Consider the following 21,789-nt stretch of genomic DNA (forward strand, 5'->3'; position numbering starts at 1 on the left):
ACTTGATTCCATTGAGATAATAATCTGCCTTCCTGTTCTTGCCAACAAAGTGTATAAGCACACATATATCCACATTAAACTGCATCTGCCACACATCCGTCCACTCACCGATCCTGTCTAAGTCAACCTGTATTCTCATAACATCCTCCTCACATTTCACACTGCCACCCAACTTTGTGTCATCAGCAAATTTGAAAAATATTACTTTGAATGCCTTCGTCTATATCATTAATATATATCATAAACAGCTGCAGTCCCAGCACCGAACCTTGTGGTACCCCACTGGTCACTGCCTGTCATTCCGAAAAGGATCCGTTTATCACTACTCTTTGCTTCCTGTCAGCCAGCCAATTTACAATCCAACTCAGTATTTTGCCCCCAATAACATGTGCCCTAATTTTGTTCACCAATCTCCTATGCAGGACTTTATCAAAGGCTTTCTGAAAGTCCAGGTACATTACATCCGCTGGTTCTCCCTTATCCATCTTCATAGATACATCCTCAAAAAATTCCAGAAGATTAGTCAAGCACGATTTCCCCTTCGAAAATCCATGCTGACTCTGACCTATTCTGTTACTGCTATCCAAATGAGTCGCAATTTCATCTTTTATAATTGACTCCAGCACCTTTACTACCAAGAACGTCAGGCTAACCGGTCTATAATTTCCTGTTTTCTCTCTCCCTCCTTTCTTGAAAAGTGGGACAACATTTGCCACCCTCCAATCTGCAGGAACTGATCCTGACTCTATAGAACCTTGGAAAATAATTAGCATCGTGTACAAAATTTCAAGAGTCATCTCCTTAAGTACCCTGGGATGCAGACCATCAGGTCTCGGGGACTTATCAGCCTTCAGCCCTAACAGTCTATCCAACACCATTTCCTGCCTCATATAAATACCCTTCAGTTCGTCCATTACCCTAGGTGCTTCAGCCACTATTGTATCTGGGAGATTGCTTGTGTCTTCCCTCGTGAAGACAGATCCAAAATACCTGTTCAACTCCTCTGCCATTTCCTTGTTCCCTTTAATAAATCCACCCGTTTCTGACTTCAAGGGCCCAATTTTAGTCTTAACCATTTTTTTTTCTTTTCACATACCTAAACAAGCTTTTACTATCCTCCTTTATATTTTTGGCCAGTTTTCCTTCATACCTCATTTTTTCTCTCTGTATTGCCTTTTTAGTTATCCACTGTTGCTCTTTAAAAGCTTCCCAGTCCTTTGGCTTCCCAATCATCTTTGCTATGTTATAACCCTTATTCAACCCTGAATAAGGGTTATTCAGCCCTTAACTTCCCTCGTCAGCCACGGCCGCCCCGGCGTCCCCTTAGGATCTTTCTTCCTCTTTGGTATGAGCTGATCCTGAACATTCTGCATTATATCCCGAAATACCTGCCATTGTTGTTCCACTGCCATCCCTGCTAGGGTACAGTGCCACTGAACTTTGGCCAGCTCCTCCCTCATAGCTCCATAGTTCCGTTTATTCAACTGCAATACTGACACTTCCGATTCTCCCTTCTCCCTCTCAAACTGCAGATTAAATCTTATCATATTATGGTCACTACCTCCTAATGGCTCGTTTACTTTGAGGTCCCTGATCAAATCCAGTTCATTGCACAACACCAGATCCAGAACTGCCTCCTCCTTAGTAGGATCCAGTACAAGCTGTTCTAATAATCTATCTCAGAGGCACTCCACAAACTCCTTTCGTTGGGGTCCAGTACCATCCTGATTCTCCCAGTCTACCCGCATGTTGAAATCTCCCATAACAACTGCAGTGATACCTTTGTGACAGGCCAGTTTCAACTCTTGATTCAACTTGCCCCCTACCTCCTGACTCCTGTTTGGGGGCCTGTAGATAACTCCCATTAGGGTCTTTCTACCCTTTGAATTTCTCATCTCTATCCATACTGACTCTACATCTCCTGACTCTATGTCCCCCCTCGTAAGGGACTGAATATCATTGCTCACCAACAGGGCCATCCCACACCCTCTACCCACCAGTCTGTCCTTTCGAAAGCACGTATATCCTTGAATATTCATTTCCCAGGCCCTGCCCACTTGAAGTCACGTCTTGGTTATCCCCACAACATCATACTTGCCTACTTCCAAATGAGCCTCAAGCTCATCCACCTTACTTCTTATGCTTTGTGCATTCATATATAATATTTTTAATTTGTTTCTCCCTTCACCCTTCCTATCAATCCCTATTTCACTTGGCCATACTGTACGATTGCTTCTTGCGTTTTCTGCTCTGTTGATCCTGTTGTCCTTCTTAGCTTCTCTTATTCTCACTTTCCCTTTAACTTGATTCTTAAATTTACAGTTTGCACCCCCCCCCCGCCATTACTTAGTTTAAACACACCTTTGTTGCAGTGGCAAACCTGCCTGCCAGAAAGCTGGTCCCCCACCTATTAAGATGCAAACCGTCCCTCTTGTACAATTTATTCTTACCCCAAAACATACCCCAGTGATCCAAGAATTTAAATCATTGTTTCTGGCACCAGTTCCTCAGCCACAGGTTCAAGTCCATTATCTCTCTGCTCCTGCCCTCTCCAGCCCAACGAACTGGAAGCAAACCAGAGATAACCAGCCTGGGCTCTTGCTTTTCAGCCATCTTCCGAGTTCTCTGAAGTCCCGCTGTAGAATGGTCTTCCTTTTCTTCCCGACGTCATTAGTACCGACATGCACCACCACCTCTGGCTTTTCACCTTCAACGTCGAGGATTGTCTGCACTCTGTCAGTGACGGCCTGGATCCTGGCACCAGGAAGGCAACACACCATCTTCAAATCTCGCCTGTTGCCGCAGAAACCCCTGTCAGTCCCTCTCACAATGGAATCCCCTATTACCACAGCTCTCCGTGATGTCTGACTTCTCGGCTCTGCCTCAACACCAATTTTTGACTCGCAGACCTGTCCACCTCTCGGACTGGCAGTGTCGTCTGTCTCGACAGTTTCCAAGACAGTCAGCCTGTTTACTATAGATGCTTCTCCTGGGGTCTCTTGTACTTCATTCATGTCTTCCTTCATCATCGATATCCCCCTTCTCCCTTCAGGTATCCCCAGTGTAATGACCTCTCGGATAAGCCTGATGTCAGCTAGTTCTTTATTCCGGGCTGCAACAGCCTCCTTCAGAAGCTGAATGTGTACACACTTACCACAGGTATAGGACCGGAAACATCATCAGTGTCCCTGACCTCCCACATCATGCACGCAGCACACTGAATCAGCTTGGCAGTCATGTCCTCACTCTCTTCAACAGTGGCGCAATCTCCTCACCGAGCCTCTTCGCCGAAAACTCACACTTTACTCACTAGGCACTTCCCTCAACCTTTGTTGTTTCCTTTGAGTCTGTTATTCCTGCGATCTCAGAGAACAGTTTTAACAAATAAGACCATGGCAGACTGACACAGAACAGTACAAGGCTAGTCAGAACCTTCAGATACGTGTCACCTCACTTGTGTAAACTTGGCCCATGTATCAGTATGAGATATTTATTTCAGATGCACTAACTTACAGGAAGTAGATCAAAACACATCAAAATAATGAGGTCTGATTTCAATTAGATCGAGTTCAGTCTGAGACCCCTGAGATTGTTTGCAGTGAACATATCGTGCAGGGAAGAAGGAAGCAAGTTTTAAACAACCCTTACCAGTTGTCAACAGACACCATCACTGGTGGTGGAAATCCCTCGGTAAGCGCAACTCTCTTTATCTTGAATGTTCTCTAAACCCATTTACCTGTCTACTGATCCTTACCTGTGGAAACAGTTCCTCACTGGCTGGCACCATGAAATCTGCATTTAACCTTCTTTGCTCGAAACAAAAGAAAAAATCCCAGCCTTTAGAATTTCTCCACAAATCTGAATTCCCTCAGCCCCAGGCATGAAGATTGTGACAAGATTTTGGGAACAAAATTCAGTTGGTTGGTGGGAACATGGAAAGATTAAACAGAAACCGAAACTCCAGCTTCACAAATCGTTTAAAAATTTCTGTGATCCAAGTGGAAACATATGGTATAATAATCCATCAATGGAGAATACCCGGTGCCAGGGGATGGAGCAAACAACACCGTCTTGGGAGCAGGGCGACAATTTGAGAAGGAAATATCCTTGAAATTCTTTGCTGCCTCAAACAAAATGGAATGTACTTCACTCTGAAAGGGGTACAAAGCTGGCAGATGGCTCGTTGGTCTAGAGGTATGATTCTCGCTTCGGGTATTATATGCCTCTGACATGTGAGAGATCCCGGGTTCGAATCCCGGACGAGCCCAGATTTCTTATCCTCCCTTTCATTGAACTTCCCACCCAGCTTTCAGAAAAATGAAGCTGGTCTCATGTTATTGTGAATACAACTCAGAGAAACACTTGCTCAAATCGAAAAAAACAAGGTGTTTCTGGATGTTTGCGCTGCAATCTGAATGATTCCAGAGATCACAAGAATTGCAGATGCCGGAGACAAATTTGTGACAGTGTAGAGCTGGAGGGACACAGCAGGTGAGGAGGCGGAGAAAAGTCGACAGTTTGATCCGAGGTCAATCATCAGAATGTATTCTCCGCTGCATTATTGTTCAATTATGTATGTGTGAAAGTTCAGGAATTTGGGACGGACAGTGATTGGAGACAGTGCGGAACAGGTTCACGTGAATGGTGACGTGCGTGAAGAATGTCAGCAAGAAAGAGAGATTGGAAAGTTGAGATAGTTCTCCTTCGAGAACGGAAAACCAGTCTGATTGAAGCTTTCCAAGTTGTGAGGGGTATGAACAGAGGAAATAAGGGGGTGAAAATGCTCACACGCCTGTAAAGCTCGAGACCGATCAGGCAGAGGTTTAAAGTCATGAGGAAAAGAAGTAAGAATTACATGACAAAGAATGTTATTATACAACGATGAAGTGGATCTGGAAATCCCTGCTTGACTGCGACAAAGAGGCAGATTCATGCCAGACAAAACGAAATTCGATAGTTCTGTGAAAATCCACAATGTGCAGAGTTACAAGGAGAAGGCAAGAGAATGATACTAAAACAGACACACTTATTGCGGACACCCGGTGCACCCAGAGGCGAGCTACAGGGCCTACATCTGCATTTTGACAAATTTTGTGATTCTGAGTGGAATCACAGCTCGACCAACAGAATGTGGGAACTTAGACAAAGATAATATTTACACAAGCACAACACGTCTAAACAAACAGAACATTACATAGCAACGGTCAAGCTATTTTGACATCATTCTTTAATTTACATAGCACACACCAGATGAAAGCTGAATGCTTGTTTAAAAAGTCACACGCCAGAACAACCAAGTGTTACAGCAGGAGCGTGCTAGACCCTCACTCTCGAGATTGAAAATTCGAAACCATTCTCTGCCAGTTGTTACAGGCTTGCGGTGTTCTGTCCTGCACCCTGCCTTTTGATCAGTTTTTCGCTTGCCATAAATTCATGCGTCTGAATTAAACATGTCATATTGATACACTGGCCAAGCTTACACAGGGGAGGTGACATGCTTGTGAAGATCTTCTGCCGTTCTTTATGGTCTGCACTGAACTGAACTGTAAAACCTCTGATCTGAGATGGGAATAAACGGGGGAAGGTGAAACACATCAGGTGCAGTTTTTTTTGTTTCCATTTCTGGTAGTAATTCCCCGCGCTGTTTGAGATGTGAATGATAAGAGGATCAGCATGTCTGAAGCAGCACCGAAAGGCAGAGTGGTTCATTGGTTAGCACTACTGCCTCACAGCGTGACAGACCAGGCTTCAACTTTGACCTCTGGAGATTGTCAATGTGGTATTTGTATATTCTTCCTGCTCCCTGCGTGTGCTCTGGTTTCCTCCCACAGTCCAATGATGTGCAGATTAAGTGGATTGGCTGGGCTAAATTGCCCGTTGTGTTTGGCGAAATGTGAGTTTGAGGAGGAATGGGGTTGGGTGGGATGCTTTGAGGTGCGGTGTGGACTTATTGGGATGAAGGGTCTGTTTCCACACTGTAGGGATTCTCTGAGCATTACAGTGCAGACACCACTATTGGTATTAGGGAGGTATAGCACTGACACTTCAGAGAAATACAGCCGATTTAGAGTCACCGTGGCTCGATGGGCTGAATGGCCATGGGCTGATAACATCACACTCGCTGTCTCTGTGAGGGAGCGAGTGAGGGAGAAACAACGGCTCATTATTAACCCTCCTTTCTGCGTTGTACTGTCTGCAGCCCGGCAACTCAGGGCCGTTGGGGACTTCTCTGAGTGACAGAGTATTTTATTCGAATTCTCTTATCAGGGACTTTTGGTGCCAGAGGCAGCAAAGAAACTGACACCCGATTTGCAAAGTTTTTCAGTAGCATTGCAGTTTGAAGACAAATTATGAACATCAAACAAGCTGCACAAAAGCAAATTCATATTAATTTACCCAAGGGAAGAGTGCCATTTGTCCTTTTCTTTCCTGCCAGCTCAGCGTCTTTCTATCTCTTGGATAACAGACAATTGAAGAAAGTTCACAATGTTGATCATTTTCTGTGTATGCTTGTAACTGACGTCTCCCACTCTAAATAACTGAGATGGAGTAGGAGAGCGAATGGGCTCTGTCCTCCTCCAGCACTGGCAGCAAAGAGAAAAACAATGGTTTAGTCTTCGACCAAGTGAGAGACCCCAACCCCAGGGGAATGGATAAGCAGCACTGTCAAGGTGCCAGAGAGACAAAATGAGAATACGACGCTCTGTAACTGTTTGCTACTTGGAATTCCTGGAGGAACGTAGGATGCCTTTCACGATCAGCAAGTCACAGCTGGTGGCCTGTCTGACCTGGCTTACTGGTCTAGGGGCATGGCACTTGGTTTGGGCTTTGTGCTGTATATCACTATAAGATGTCCTTGTTTTAAGTCCCCATGTCTTGTCTTCAGTTTCACCAAAATATCCAATGAATTTTCTCGAAAATCAGTTTCATTGAAAAAAGGTCGATTTGCATGATTTTGGGATGGGGCAGAGGTATCATTGCAGCAAAGAGAGGAAAGAGATACACTTGTTCAAAGGGGCAATGGGAGTTTCAGGATGTTTGTGGAGGCAGTCTGACTCTTGACGATTCCTTCAGCTGCAATATTTCTCAATTGTGCATGTGAAACTCCAGAAAGTAGTGACATGAAGCAATCGGAGACAGGATGAAACAGGTTCATGCGAATGGCAAACAAAGAGGAGCCTCTAAAAACACAGCAGGCCAGGTAGCATCAAGATAATTTCATCTGGAGGCAGTGAAGGTCTTAGCTGTGCTGACCATCAAAGGTAGGTCCAAATTGTAAAGGTTTAAAATGTACCTGAACGTCAGCAATGAAGATAGAATGGAAAGTTGAGACCGTTCTGCTTGGAGAACAGAAGATTGGAAGCTGGTCTGATTGAAGCTTCCCAAGTCACGAGGGTTCTAAACGAGGAAATAATGGTGTGAAAATGCTCCCACGCCATGCCTGAAAGGATGAAGAACGATTAGGCAGAGATTTATAACCATTATAAAAAGAAACTGAAGTGTCATGAGGAAGAATGCTTTCACACAAGGAGTGGTTAGGATTTGTAAATCATTTTTTGACAGTGCCAGACAGTTCAGTCGACACAAAATGGCATTTGTTATGTTAAAAGTAACAAATCACTGATTCCCTACTGTGTTAAAACCGGCCCTTTGTCTCGACAAGTCCACATTGCACGACAGATCATCCCACACAGGCCCCACAACTCACAGAATGTACACATCCCTGAACACTATGTGTAATTTTAGCATGATCAATCCAAGTTGCCTGAAGATCTTTGGACTGTTGGTCAAAACCAGCGCACCCGGGGAAACACACGCAGACATGTGGAGAATGTGCAAGCTCCACACAAACAGCCACCCAAGGATGGGTGCCATATTGGGTCCCGGGTGTTGTGAGGCAGCAGTGCTAACCGCTGAGCCTGCGCAGCGCCCAAAACGTAGCGGTACAACATGAAGACAAAAGAAAGTTGCTAAAAGAGCCAATCATTTGCCTATTGTGGAGATGTGGCATAGCTAAGGCAGACTGCATCGCCTCTGTTTGTGTTGTGGCAAATTTTGTGATTGTGAGTGAAATCATATTTCGACTGAGAGAATGGGGGAACTCAGGTTATGGTCATGTTTACACAGCCGTAGCACGTCTGTGCAACAGAACAAAAGTGAAGATTGCTTGGCGTCACACTTGAATGAACATGCCGTACTCCAGATGAAAAGCTAAATACTTGTCTGAAAAGAAGTAGTACATGAGTCTAGCAGAGTGGCACAGTGGAAACGGCTGGGCACATAACCTAGAGGGTAATGGATTGAAACCATCCGCTGCTACTTGCAAATTGCATGTCTTGTGTTTGGTTGAGGCCTGTGTCGTACAGTTTTTAATCAGCTTCATGCACCTGAAACTCCTATCTCATATCATGTATTAATGGATTGAATCCTGTTCTTGGTTGGCCTGTGACAAAATGAGTTGTGAAGTCTCCTCTCTGAGATAACTCGCCGTGTGTAACGGTGCCTGGCAGTAATTCCCACGCTGATTTAGACGTGAATGACAAAAGGATCCGGATGTCAGAGACAGGGTTATGAGGACAAATATCACCGATTGTGAAGACCCACAGAACGATACAAGCGACAGAGAGTCGCTGTGGACTCGATGGGCTGAACGGTTTCTTCGCGCACGGGAATGACACCATGGGTTTATGACATCACTCTCCCTGTCCCTGTGAGGGAGCGGGTGGGGGAGAAACAACGGCTCATTATTAACCCTCCCTTCCACGTTGTACTGTCTGCAGCCCCGCAAGTTAGGGCTGTTGAGGATGTCTCTCAGTGTGTGAGTAATTCACTCACATTCTCTTAATTTGAGACTGTTGGTGTCAGACATTAACATCTGGCCTGGAGGCAGTAAACAAATAGATACACGCATTGCTGAGATGTTTCTTGCAGGATTATTGTGTGCAGGTAAATCCTGAAACCCAAACAGGCAGCACGTAAAAATCCGATTTTAAGTTGCTGAAGGCACGATTCTCCAGTTTCGTGTTCTCTATTTCCCATCAGCTCTCCAAGCTTCATTATGTATCTGGTAAATGTCACTTGATGAAAGTTCCAAATCTCTGTTTACAATTTGTTGCACAAGCCTGATTCTACTCCTTCTGTTACTTCTCTCTTCCAGCGTTTGAGACGGAGCTACAGAGCATATACCATCCACTAGCACTGCCTGTCCGAGCAGAGAAATGGTTTAATGCATCTGCCAAAGGAGAGAACCCTGTCCCAGGAGCAGGAACAAGTCGCGCCATCCCGGAGCAGGGAGCAAGGACGACAAGAAGATGTTCATCGTTACTTTCACTGCCCGAAGCAACGTAGAAGAGTATTTTTGTCTCATAAATCTGTTCAGAGATGTCATTACACACCAGTGGAGCAGATAGAACTTGGAATCTGGTCTCTTACATCCGAAGTAGATACCACATCACTGTCTGAGTGACCCCTGATTTATTGTGACGTAGGACTTCACTGGGGTGGGTCATTGGTCTCGTGGTCTGATTCTCACTTTAAGGGAACGTCGAGCGGGCGAGAAGTTGCAGGTTTGAATACTGCATGAGCTCTTGTTGCCTTTGATTTTTAAAAAATTTTCGCGAGATATTGAAGGTGGTTCTTTATGAAATACATTTCAGTCTAAAGTGTTGAAGGGTGTTTGTTGTAAATATACCACATGCATCCACTTGACCTGACGAAGGAGCCATGCTCTGTAACGTTGTGATTTCAGATAAACCTGTTGGACTATCACCTGGTGTTGTGAGACTTACGATTTTTTGTCACACTCAGAGGAAGAGACATCAAGTTTTAAACAATGTCTGCCCATGGTAATCTGGCTTCCTCACCGAAGTTGACAAGGGCTATATAAATGTAAATATGGCTCCTTGAAGTGTCATTAAATTTAATACTTTGTTTATTGAACTGGTCAGTGGAAAGAATCTATCACTGTCAGCTAATCAAACTGTTCGAACCCACAGCTCCCAACCCAAACATTATTTAACAACGCCAAAATTGTTAGTTGGTAGCTGGAAACATGGAAAGGAAACAGAACAGATAACGCTTCTCCAGCTCTGTAAATCTTTCCACATACTTTGTGAACCAGACTATGGAGAGAGTGAAGGGTAAAATTTCTAATTAAGCAAGACCAGCCAATGCCTTGTTCCCTTCTTTCTGATGTTGGGACTGTGACTTTGATGTTTTCAGTGTCATTACCTGACCTGACACATTGAAATGATCAGAATTCAAAATAAAATTCAAAATTCAATTCGAATCTTGGCTCTGGTGCAATCACATACTTGGGAACCGACAGAAATTACAAAGGCTCCAAGGGAGATGGCCCCAGTTTCAGGAGATCTGGTGACACAATCGTCTCGGTAGTGGGGCAGACAGGTTCAGACTGTTTCCATGTCTTCACAACAAATGTCCCAAACTTTATTTTGGAAAAATAAAACTAGCAAGGACAGCGACGTTTCTTGTCAAATCACAATCTCAAACTGAAATCTCATTGCCTATCCTTATCTAACCTAAGATAGAGGTGATGGGCCAATTTCTTGAACTCCTTGTCATGGGAGTACACGCTATTATGCCATTAGGGAGAGAATGCCAGGATTTAGACCCAGCGATCCTGAAGGTGTCTTTCTAACTCAAAATTCTGAGATGCTTGGAGGGGGACATATGGACAGTCTAATATCCCAGTCACAGTAAGGGCTCTCATTGCCTGGAGAAGTCACTTGCGATCCACCCAAAGCTCCTTTTTGTCAGCGAAACTTGTGTCAGGATGGAGAGCCAACACCTAGCACATGGAACGGGTGTAATCCTGAGGCAACCGTCTTTGGCGGCGATCTGTCTATCTGTCCCCCTGTGTGGTTAAAAATGAGGACGACTTCCTCAATGGGATAGTAAAACAGTTTTACAATCGCAAACCTCAGTCCCATTCGCTCATCACAAGGATTATCTCATTGACATTTGCCCCTGAAACTTCCGAACTCACAAGGGCATGGGCCAAAATGCTAGAAACTGGGACCATAATAGATGGAAGTCTGATGAGCTGCAATGACACGATGGGCAGAATTGTCCTTTACCACGCTGTGAAAACTCGAGGACAGGGAGAAACTGACGGGAAGACAAAATGATCAAGAACAAAAAGGCAAAAACAGTGTAATTGTGACAAGATACAAGCACTTGGGGCACCTTCTCTCATTGTCTAGTAGCTTGGATTTGGTTCTCTCAATGCCATGGTCTGTGATCAATTCCCAGTCAGGAACTTAAAGATTTTCGCTGTTAATTTATCGTGATGACAGCATTGCTGAATGAGTTTCAGAAGCAGGAAAGGAGCTGCATGGTAGCCCACTTTGCGCCAAACAATAAAAACCAAAAGAACTGCTGAAGCTGTAAAGCAGGAATGAAAACAGAGGTTGCTGGCAAATCAAAGCAGGTCTGGCAGCATCTGTGAAGAAAAGCATCAGAGTTGACTTTGCAGGTTCGGTCACCCCTCCGGTTCTGAGGAACGCCATTCTTAGGAACAGCCGTGATGTCGTGAGGGACGGACTTCCAGGATTTAGACCGAGCGACACTGAACGAACAGCGACATATTCTGAACTCAGAAAGATGAGGAGCTTGGAGAGGGCTATGCAGTAGCAGTTTTCCCATACTTCTCCTGTCATCACCCTTCAACATGAAACCAAAAATCTCTCATTGGTCTGCTTTTGGCAAGTTCAGTGTTTGCATTCTGTGTGCAGCCAGGAATTTGTTTTCATTTGGATAATTGACAAGAAGAGAAGTCAATCTTTATTTGCTGATGGGGAATTGTATCCAGGTCCAAGCAATGCAAACTCAGGATGCTGACCAGGGAACAGTGATCGTGGCAGTAACCTTTGTGAACTGATTTGAAATCACACGTGCGTGTGTATTTCACTGCAGAGCAGTCTTGTGCAGCAATGTTTCTCTCTCGAAGTTTCTAAATGGCCCATATTGTAATGGGATCAATGTGAAGAAAGCAGAGCTGTCAGAATCTGATGTTATTCAGCCAATGTACTGCAGGAAAGTGCAAAACTGGCTGATGTCATTATTTGTTCCGCTCTTTCATTGGGCCTCAATGCCACCAAACAAGCTCCTGATAGCGTCAACCTGTTTTGTTGTTCCTTGCAGTACATCTGCGGAACAATATCAGATTATCACTGCTCTGCATACTTCACACTGAATCCCATGGCAATAATATGAGTGGTTTGGGAACTTGGAGATAGAAACTTTGCTGCTCAAGATAGATCTGGCTTGAAGAACAGGCACAACGGTGTGTACAAATTATGTCACAATGGTTCCTGCTGGGAGCACTGTTGTTCCCTGGTGAACATTCAGAGTTTGCATCGCTCTGGCCTCGATACCATTTCCACTCAGCAAATACGTTTTGACTTCTGTTCTTGTGAATTATCTGAATGAAAACGGGTTCCTGATTACACACAGAGTACACCCCCTGAAACTCCCAGAAGGAGACCAGTGAGATGTACCCTCCATGTTGAAGGACAGTAACAGCCGATGCGCGGGAAAACTACCATTGCAACCCCTCGTCCCACCAACCATCCCCCCAAGTGTCACATCATTCGGTGTTGGAAACATGTCGCTGTTCCTATGTGCTAAGGAGTTCAAGTGTTCAAGGAAGTAACTCATCACCTCCATCTCTGTGGTAATTAGATTCAGGCAGTTAATCCTACACCAGTGAGCGACGTCCAAATCCGAGGCACCTGTACTCCAAAGTTTCATTTTCTAATCGGATGGCTGCATTGGTCAGGAGCAAGTCCAGTTTGAACAGGTGAAATGATCAGTTTTAAACCAATACAAAAGGAGATTGTCTCTTTCTGTGCACTTTCAGAGGAGAACCTTCAAATGTGAACTATCTGTGTTTGCAAAAGCGGGCTTCTTTGAATTTGTCACTCAGCAAAATTTGGACAGAAAACCTGTTCCTGATTGCACGCTTAAAATAATGCATCTATCAATGGGGGAAAAGGGAAATCCATCTTGCCGCTGGCACTGTGGCTTAGTTGGTTAAAGCGCCTGTCTAGTAAACAGGAGATCCTGGGTTCAACTCCCTGCAGTGCCTAAACTTTACATCCATCATTCCTTATTTAAAGCTGTCTTCTCTTGATCCAACGAGCGATGATCCGTCGATGGAGCACAGCATTCCTCCATGGAGTTTGGCCAGACAATCGGTTGAGGCAGAATACGCTGCCGCCTGATTGAGCAATGACGTTCGAATGACACGGATACCACCAGCCGATAACCCTCATTCTCTGCCATAAAAATATTCATTCACTTTCCACTGACAGGAGAGACAGCGCTGTAATCGGATGCTTGTAGTGGTGTTGCTTTTTCTTTGCTGGTGATTTAAGGATTTTATTTCAAATTCAAACAACTCATTATATTTTGAGGGAAGAAATCTCTCCTTACTTCAGGCCCATGGGCAGACACAGTATCCGAGTAATATTCGCCCAGTTCTAGATCCGACAGCCGGCGAGGGGAATAACTCTCAGCGCCTCCACTCTCAAACGCTCTCTGAATTTCACAGTTTTCGAAGAACAGAAATCAGAAATGAGAGATATGAAAAGATGGAGAGTGGGAGAATTTGAAAGGCCTGAGGTGGCTTCACACACACAAAATGAGGCAAACAGAGACATATGTTGAGGTAGACACTGAAAAGAACCATTTCGCGATTCAATGTGGCTGCTAACTGACAGAAAAGGAAATGAAAAGGCAACTATTTGAGCAGAACCTTTCCCCACCTCAGGGCAACAGAAGCAGCATTAGAGCCGATTAAGTCCATTTAGAACATAGAACATAGAGCAGTACAGCACAATGCAGGCCCTTCGCCCCACGATATTGTGCCTAAAAGTTAGCCTAAAAGTTCTCATTGTCTGGAAAACCTGCTTGCTTTTAAAGTTGTAAAGTTGACGGTTGGAAACTAATGAGATATTTCGATAAAAATGCTGATTTGACAGATAAAAATAATAATTTCAGGGACATTATAACAGAAGTGAATAACTAACCTGATCCTGATGAACCCTCAGTGGATCGGAAGCATTAACTCTGTTTCTCTCCACAGATGCTGCCAGACCTGCTGTGGTTGTCTATCAATGCATTGTTTTTTGTTTTAGATTTCCAACTTCGGCAATTCTTGGCTGTTGGTTAGCTTGAACGTCGTTTGAGATAAAATAGGTTTCCTTACAGCTGCTTTCCTGCTTCTGAAAACCAGTCAGCAGTGCTGCGGTCATGAAAGACAAACAAATGCGAACTTTTAATCCCTGACTTGGAATCCAACCAAGGCCGCGGTGGTGAAAGCACCAAATTCGAACTATTTCACTGCAATGGAAGGCACAGGGATTCTGGCTGAATGACACTGTTTTAACTCCCCCAGTTTTGCGCAGTTTGGCTGTAGATCAGTTTCTCTCTGACGTTGCTATTTAAAGTGTGAAAATAGTCCATTCGACCCATCATGTCAGCGCATGCCAACAGGCAGCCAACTATTCTGGCCCCAGTTTCCAGAATTTGCCCAAGGCTTTGTGTGACGTTTCGAGTGAAAATTCAATGAAATTATCCCTGGAATCAGCCAATGGGACAGAGGGTTCGTGGTAGTACAACTGTGTTACAACCCATTTTAGGGGTTCATCCTCATTTTTAGCCACTGTAGAAGATATACAGACGTCTCCTGGAGGGTAACGGATTTCTCAGGATTACACTGGCGACATGTGCTTCACGTTCACTCTCCGTCCCCACACACCTTTCTCTGACAAAAGGGAGCTTTTAATAGAACACAAGAAAGTTCTCAAGACAACGGTAACTGCTGTTATTATCTCGGATATGAAACAGACAATGAGCTCCAACGGTCCCACGTACTCATTGTGCGCAACTTTGATTTCCAATTACTTCAGCTGCTGGGAATCCGACAACAAAAAGGTCCAGGACGCAGTCCTTTTTGGAATCACGTGTCAATTTCCAAGGATAGAAAATGCATCAGTTATGTTTGAGCCAGGTAGGAAACAAACTTACAATCTTCTGACGTGAAGTCAGATTTGTTATCCATTACGCTCCTGGCCCAAAACTCGATGCCAAGTGCTACATCTTGTCGATTTGCAATAGGAATAGGGACTGAGGTGGATATTGTGATTCATACGGTAAGCACCAGCAGAGATAATCGCCGTCACTGATTCACTTCAATGGATCCCACTTTTTGAAGCCGTGAATTTCAGTGGCAAATTTAGCACATTTTTCTCCAGCTGCCTGCTTCACTCTCGCCTGCCTCTGCTGGAACTCAATATCGATTTATCCACATTCACTGAGCTGGTTTTTGACCTAATCAGGTAAACTTTCATTCTTTGAATCATGGCCTCTTCCACTCAAGACTGTGAAAAATTCCAGTGAGAATCCGCGGGCCATTTCTTGCCAGGGCTCTGGAATCAGACGAGTTGAACGATGGCTTTATTCGTGCAGACTCTTCACTGCAGTTCAGCGCCTCAGAACAAACTCCTGTCAGCGTCAGCCTTGGTTTCATACCTTGTTGTGTACATCTACTAAACAACATCAGCTTATCACGGCTCTGCCTGTGTAAACGAAACCTTTGCCAAGTTCCCACATTTGTTGGTGCAACTCTGATTACACCCAAAATCACAAAATCATGAACAAAAACAAAGTTTCTGGAAAAGCTCAGCAGATCTGGCAGCATCTGAGAAGAAGAAAAAACAGAGTTACCGTCTCGGGTTAGAACTGAGGAAAGCTCATGGAACCCAAAATATTAAATCTTTTCGTTTTTCTTCACAGATGCTAGCAGACCTGCTGAGCATTTCCAGCAACTATTTCTGCTTTTTTTATTCATGTCTGAAACAGCATGGACAACTATTGCAGGGCATTGAAAAGAAACTGGAAGCAATATGTTTCAAGCTCACCAGTTTAATCCCATCTCAAGCAAGAGGGATGGCAATTCAGCAATAATGGGAAATGCAGATGCTGGAGAACCCAAGATAAAATATGAGGCTGGATGAACACAACAGGCCCAGCAGCATCTCAGGAGCACAAAAGCTGACGGTTTCGGGCCGAGACCCTTTATCAGAGAGGGGAATGGGGTGAGGGTTCTGGAATAAATAGGGAGAGAGGGGGAGGCGAACCGAAGATGGAGAGAAAAGAAGATAGGTGGAGAGGAGAGTATAGGTGGGGAGGTAGTGAGGAGATAGGTCAGTCCAGGTAAGACGGACAGGTCAAGGAGGTGGGATGAGGTTAGTAGGTAGGAGATGGAGGTGCGGCTTGGGGTGGGAGGAAGGGATGGGTGAGAGAAAGAACAGGTTAAGGAGGCGGAGACAGGCTGGACTGGTTTTGGGATGCAGCGGGTGGAGGGGAAGAGCTGGGCTGGTTGTGTGGTGCAGCAGGGGGAAGGGGAAATTTTGAAGCTGGTGAAGTTTACATTGATACCATTGGGCTGCAGGGTTCCCAAGCGGAATATGAGTTGCTGTTCCTGCAACCTTCGGGTGGCATCATTGTGGCACTGCAAGAGGCCCATGATGGACATGTCATCTAAAGAATGGGAGGGGGAGTGGAAATGGTTTGCATCTGGGAGGTGCAGTTGTTTATTGCGAACGGAACGGAGGCGTTCTGCAAAGCTGTCCCCAAGCCTCCGCTTGGTTTCCCCAATGTAGAGGAAACCACACCGGTTACAATGGATACAGTTTACCACATTGGCACATGTGCAGGTGAACCTCTGCTTAACATGGAAAGCCATCTTGGGGCCTGGGATAGGGGTGAGGGAGGAGGTGTGGGCCAAGTGTAGAAATTCCTGCGGTTGCAGGGGAAAGTGCTGGGTGTGGTGGGGTTGGAGGGCAGTGTGGAGCGAACAAGGGAGTCACGGAGAGAGTGGTCTCTCCAGAAAGCAGACAAGGGTGGGATGGGAAAATGTTTTGGGTGGTGGGTTCGGACTGTAGATGGCGGAAGTGTCGGAGGATTATGCGTTGTATCTAGACGTTGGTGGGGTGGTGTGTGAGAACGAGGGGGATCCTCTTTGGGCGGTTGTGGCGGGGGCGGGGTGTGAGGGCTGTGTTGCGGCAAATGCGGGAGACGTGGACAAGGGCGTTCTCGACCACTTTGGGGGGAAAGTTGCGGTCCTTGAAGAACTTGGACATCTGGGATGTGCGGGAGTGGAATGCCTCATCGTGGAGGCAGATGCGGCGGAGGCGGAGGAATTGGGAATAGGGCGTGGAATTTTTGCAGGAGGGTGAGTGGGAGGAGGTGTATTCCAGGTAGCTTGTTCCAAGCTGGTTGCCTGAGATGGAGACTGAGAGGTCCAGGAAGGTGAGGGATGTGCTGGAGATGGCCCAGGTGAACTTAAGGGTCGGGTGGAAGGGTTTGGTGAAGTGAATGAACTTTTCGAGCTCCTCTAGGGAGCAAGATGCGGCGCCGATACAGTCATCAATGTATTCTAGGTAGCTGTGGGAGTCGATGGGCTTGAAATAGACATCAGTTACAAGCTGGTTGCTTGAGATGGAGACTGAGAGGGATGGAAATTCAGTTCAGAACAGGAAGGCATGGTTAATACCTTGACTAGCGCAAGTGTGCATCAATTTGAAAGGAACATTTCAGATGCATAAAATCAAAATGTGCTCACGATGTAAGGCATAGAAAAAAACATATCAGCTATCGACAATGAATAACAGAGGACAGTTTTGATCTATCAGGCTCCTGGCTCATGGTCTCAACACACTCCTGTGCTGCCACTCAGCTTTTGAGGAAAATCTGTTTCTTTTTATTTGGCTTGGGGTATGTAGCTTCAAAAATGAATTCAAAAGATTTTATTGTTGCTGTGTGATACTCTCTGCACAGATGTGTCTCGCCTCTGGAAATATTACCTTTGTCTAAGTTCCAACATTCTGTAGGTCGAATTCTGAGTTCACTCAGAATCACAAAATGTGTCATAATGCAAACGGATACCATGCAGCCCACCTCAGCTGTGGCTGCTCTCCATAATGAGTAAATGATGGTCTCTTTTAATGTTATTCTCTTGTCTTGTCCATGTTACACTGCACATTGTTACTTTAAAAAAAACAGAATTCCTTTTATATCAATTGAATCTGTCTCTTGGATAATTTCAGGCAGTAATTTACAGAACCTCTCACTCAGTTCAAAGGTTCAAATGGACCAGCTTTCAGCTTTCTATTCTCCAAGGAGACCTTTCCCCACTTTCCAATCTATCTTCATTGCTGACATTCCTCATCCATGGCACCATTCAAGTCAATCTGTTCAGTGCTGTCTCCAATAACGTCACATCCCTGCGTCCAGAAGTTTTACTCCAAGAACTGGGTAATAATGCAGATGGAGGATTCATTCAGAGTCAGATTGCGTGGGCGAACAACCTGAAACTCTTGTTTACACTTTGAACGAGTATTTCCATTTGATTTATTCACTACAATGGTACTTCTGCCCCATCCACAATTCAGGTAATCCAACATCATTTAACAAAGCTGGTTAGACAGAAAGCTAATCGGGCATTGGGGGAAAAGTGAATTGAGAAACCTGGGCTCGGTTTAGCGTTGAACCCGGGACTTCTAACATGCTAAAAGTGCATAATACCCTGAGTGAGATTAGTACTACTTGACTAACATGCCATTCTCAGACTCACTTGCCCAGTGCTGAACTGACTGAGTCTTGGTCAGAGTGGGCACCTCCCACGTTGCTCTCGGAATTCGAAGCAGCAAACTGCTTCAAGAGCATTTTCCTCTCATTCTGTGTCCCTGCTCCCAGGCTGGTACTGTTTGTCCCTTCCTCTGGTGCTGGGTTCTCTCCATTGGTGGAGTACATCAATTTCTTCCACTTGGTTCACAAAAGGTTTTTAAAGATCCACTAAGCGGAAGACTGTGCTTTATTTTTGTTCCTTTCCATCTTTCCACCTACCAACTGATTTCTCCTCCCGAACCCCCAAATAAAATCTCGCCGCAATCGTCCAGCTTCATCCTGCTGAGGGATGAGGGTATTCAGTTTTCTGGACAGGTTCCAGAGGCCGGGATTTTTCTGTTTAGCGCAAGGAGGATTAAAAGGAGATTTGATGGGGCGAGTATTTGGATGAATCAGACAGCGAGAAACTGTTTTGAGGGAACTGGCATTTTAGAACATAGAAAATAAAAAAGAGTAGCATTTAAGTAGGACTTTGCAAACACCCATAATAAGGTCCATTGAGCACGGGAAGATGTTCTTTAAAACTTGCTTCCTGCTTCTCTATGTGTGATTTATTCGCTGCAAAGAGACCTAGGGATTTCAAACTCAATCCCATGGAAACTAGACCCTCTGTGAAGAATGGAGCAAGACATTGAACTCCCAAAATCGCCTGTGACTTGAACCCCAGAGGTGATTCTCATTACGCTAATCTGTGAAACAGGAACCATACCCCTCGGCCAATGAACGAGCAGCAGCGCAGTGCTGTTCACACCAAAATAAGGTGAGTTTTTGTTTGTAAAGGAAAAAATATTCTTGTTGCTTCGGAATGTAAAAGCAGCACTGAGTTTTAATAACTGCTTCTTTCCATTCTGGCCACCTGCTCCAAAGAGGCTGTGTTAGGTCCCTTCCTCCAGGACTGGGATCTCTCCATTGGTGACTGGAATAAACCATATTCCATTGGCAGGCAGTGCTTCAGGAGACGAGCACAAATGCGGCCTCCAGCTCCCTGTCAAACACGGGCTGGTGGAGCAGGGGAGGGGAGTGTTTGGACTGGGAGGTCTGAAAAGTGCGCAAGGCCGTGCAAAAGGGAGAATGCGCATGCACAGGAACTAACATTCTTTTGGGAACCTTGTCCAAATTACTGCATCTGACACAGTGTTAAAAGTGCAGAGCTACTCAGAAAAAGAGAATCTCTCCCAATTTGGCTGAACTGTGCCTGTGTGCTTCTCAATGTTACAGGGAGATCGCTGCTGCCTGAATCAGCTCAGAGTGCTACTACAGCCAGAAACATCACTGAAAAATAGGAACAAGCCTCACTATTCGATGTGGCTGTGGCTGATCTGATGCTTCAATGACATTCCCCAACCCATCAACACAACTCGATATGCCATTGTCGATCAGACATTTGTCAATCTCTGCCATCAAGAATAAAATGTCAACTGTGGAAGGGAAAGTTCGTGTTGTGAACCAGATTGGGCTCCTCCACAAACATTGCAGGTTTGCCCAGTGCGCAATCGATTCTGGGCTGATTAGCTTTCAAATGATATTATTCCCAGAAAGCTTGCCATGAAAATCTGACTGGTCAGCAGTGCAGCCTCGAGTGACAATGAATCGGCTTTTGCAGATCATAGACTTTATCAAATGTCAAGTAAAATACATCTCTGCGGGGATTTGAACCCACAGCCTTTGAAAAAGCTTAGCAAATAAACCCATAGCAGCCCAACGCGCTTTCCGTTGTGCAACAAAGCCACAGATGGTTAGTTCTTTTGTCACAGAAAATTGGCTTTAGCACATTAACTTCATGCCTTTCATCCAACATCTGTTTTCTTCAGAAAGAACAATCGCCAGTTCCAAAACGTAACTTCGGTTTTTTTTTCACAGATGCTGCCAGGTCTGTACAGCTTTTCCAGCAAATTCTGCTCTTGTATCTGTTTGTCCTTGTTGCACTTACCACACTATCCCTGTGTGGTCTGGCTCTTCAATTGAACATTTAAATGCTCCTAAAATGTGCTGTGATTCTTAGTTTTATCATGCGTTTCAGGCAGTGAATTCCAATACCCAGAATTCTCTGGGGGAGAAACACATCTTCCTTAAATCACTCCGAGCCTTCGGTTCCTTGCTGTTAATCTATATCGATGGTTATTCATCCTTTTAGAATAAGATGACATTTAGTCCAATCTCCCTAATGTATTCCCCTCGTAATTTTATCCACGTTCGTCAGTTCTCCGCTCAGTCTTCTCTGCTCTCAGAAAAAAAAACTCCAACCAAGCTCATTTATTTTCACAGAGTAAATGATCCAGCCCAGGCAACATCCGAGTGAGTATGTTCTGGAAGCCCGTTTGTGCAATTACACTCTTCCTGCAGTCTAGTGATCAGAACAGAACAAAGTTCTCCAAACAAAAGCAGAAATTTCTGGTGGAATTCATCATGATTGTCAGCGTCTATGGATATGATTGATCATTTGATTGATTGTCACGTCTACTAGCGTAGAATAGAAATCTTTATGAGCTGGAGAAACAGATCATAGTAAGCAAGGATGTACAGATCAGAGGTTGGAAAAAAGACGTAGTCAGAGGCATGCAGCTCACGTGGCACAGGGCGTTAGCAAGATCAGCATGATTTGCTGTCATGGGTCTGCGAGTCATGTGTCGTCAGTACTCCGGTCTGAATGTCCGTCACATCCTTAAGCCTGTCAGAAGATTCAAACGAAAATTAGTATTTTTTTTTTGCTGACTTAGATTTAAGTTCAAAAGCATATGACGTTAATAAAAAAATGTTAGAGTTAGATATTCTCCAGGGATTTCACAAAAGGTCACACAGTGTCAGTGCCATTTTGATAGCAGAGTCCAGCAACTCTTCTTCAGAACTGACAGTACTGAGGAAAAGATGGTGTAGATAATGTTCTCCCCTAAGCAATGTGACCTGCATGTATATATCTGGATATGAATGCCGTGGAAAACAACACTTCTTTTATTTCAAGCTCATCTTATCTTTACATTCCTTCCTTAGACATAAAAATGATATTTCATTTTCTTTGGATCTTTCTGACTGCACTGTAACTTTTCTCAGTATTCTAAAATACCTCCGTAAATT

General features: G+C 44.7%; 2 non-coding genes across 2 annotated transcripts; both read left to right on the plus strand.

Moving 5' to 3' along the window:
• The first annotated feature begins 4,177 nt into the window (after positions 1-4,177).
• trnap-cgg (transfer RNA proline (anticodon CGG)) lies at positions 4,178-4,267 on the plus strand. The gene is given in 2 exon segments: positions 4,178-4,213; positions 4,232-4,267. It is a non-coding gene; the product is annotated as a tRNA-Pro (tRNA).
• Positions 4,268-13,037: 8,770 nt separating this feature from the next.
• trnat-agu (transfer RNA threonine (anticodon AGU)) lies at positions 13,038-13,111 on the plus strand. The gene has a single exon. It is a non-coding gene; the product is annotated as a tRNA-Thr (tRNA).
• The last annotated feature ends 8,678 nt before the right edge of the window (positions 13,112-21,789 follow it).

The sequence above is a fragment of the Stegostoma tigrinum genome, unplaced genomic scaffold (genome assembly GCF_030684315.1).
Source record: "Stegostoma tigrinum isolate sSteTig4 unplaced genomic scaffold, sSteTig4.hap1 scaffold_94, whole genome shotgun sequence".
Taxonomy (NCBI): domain Eukaryota; kingdom Metazoa; phylum Chordata; class Chondrichthyes; order Orectolobiformes; family Stegostomatidae; genus Stegostoma; species Stegostoma tigrinum.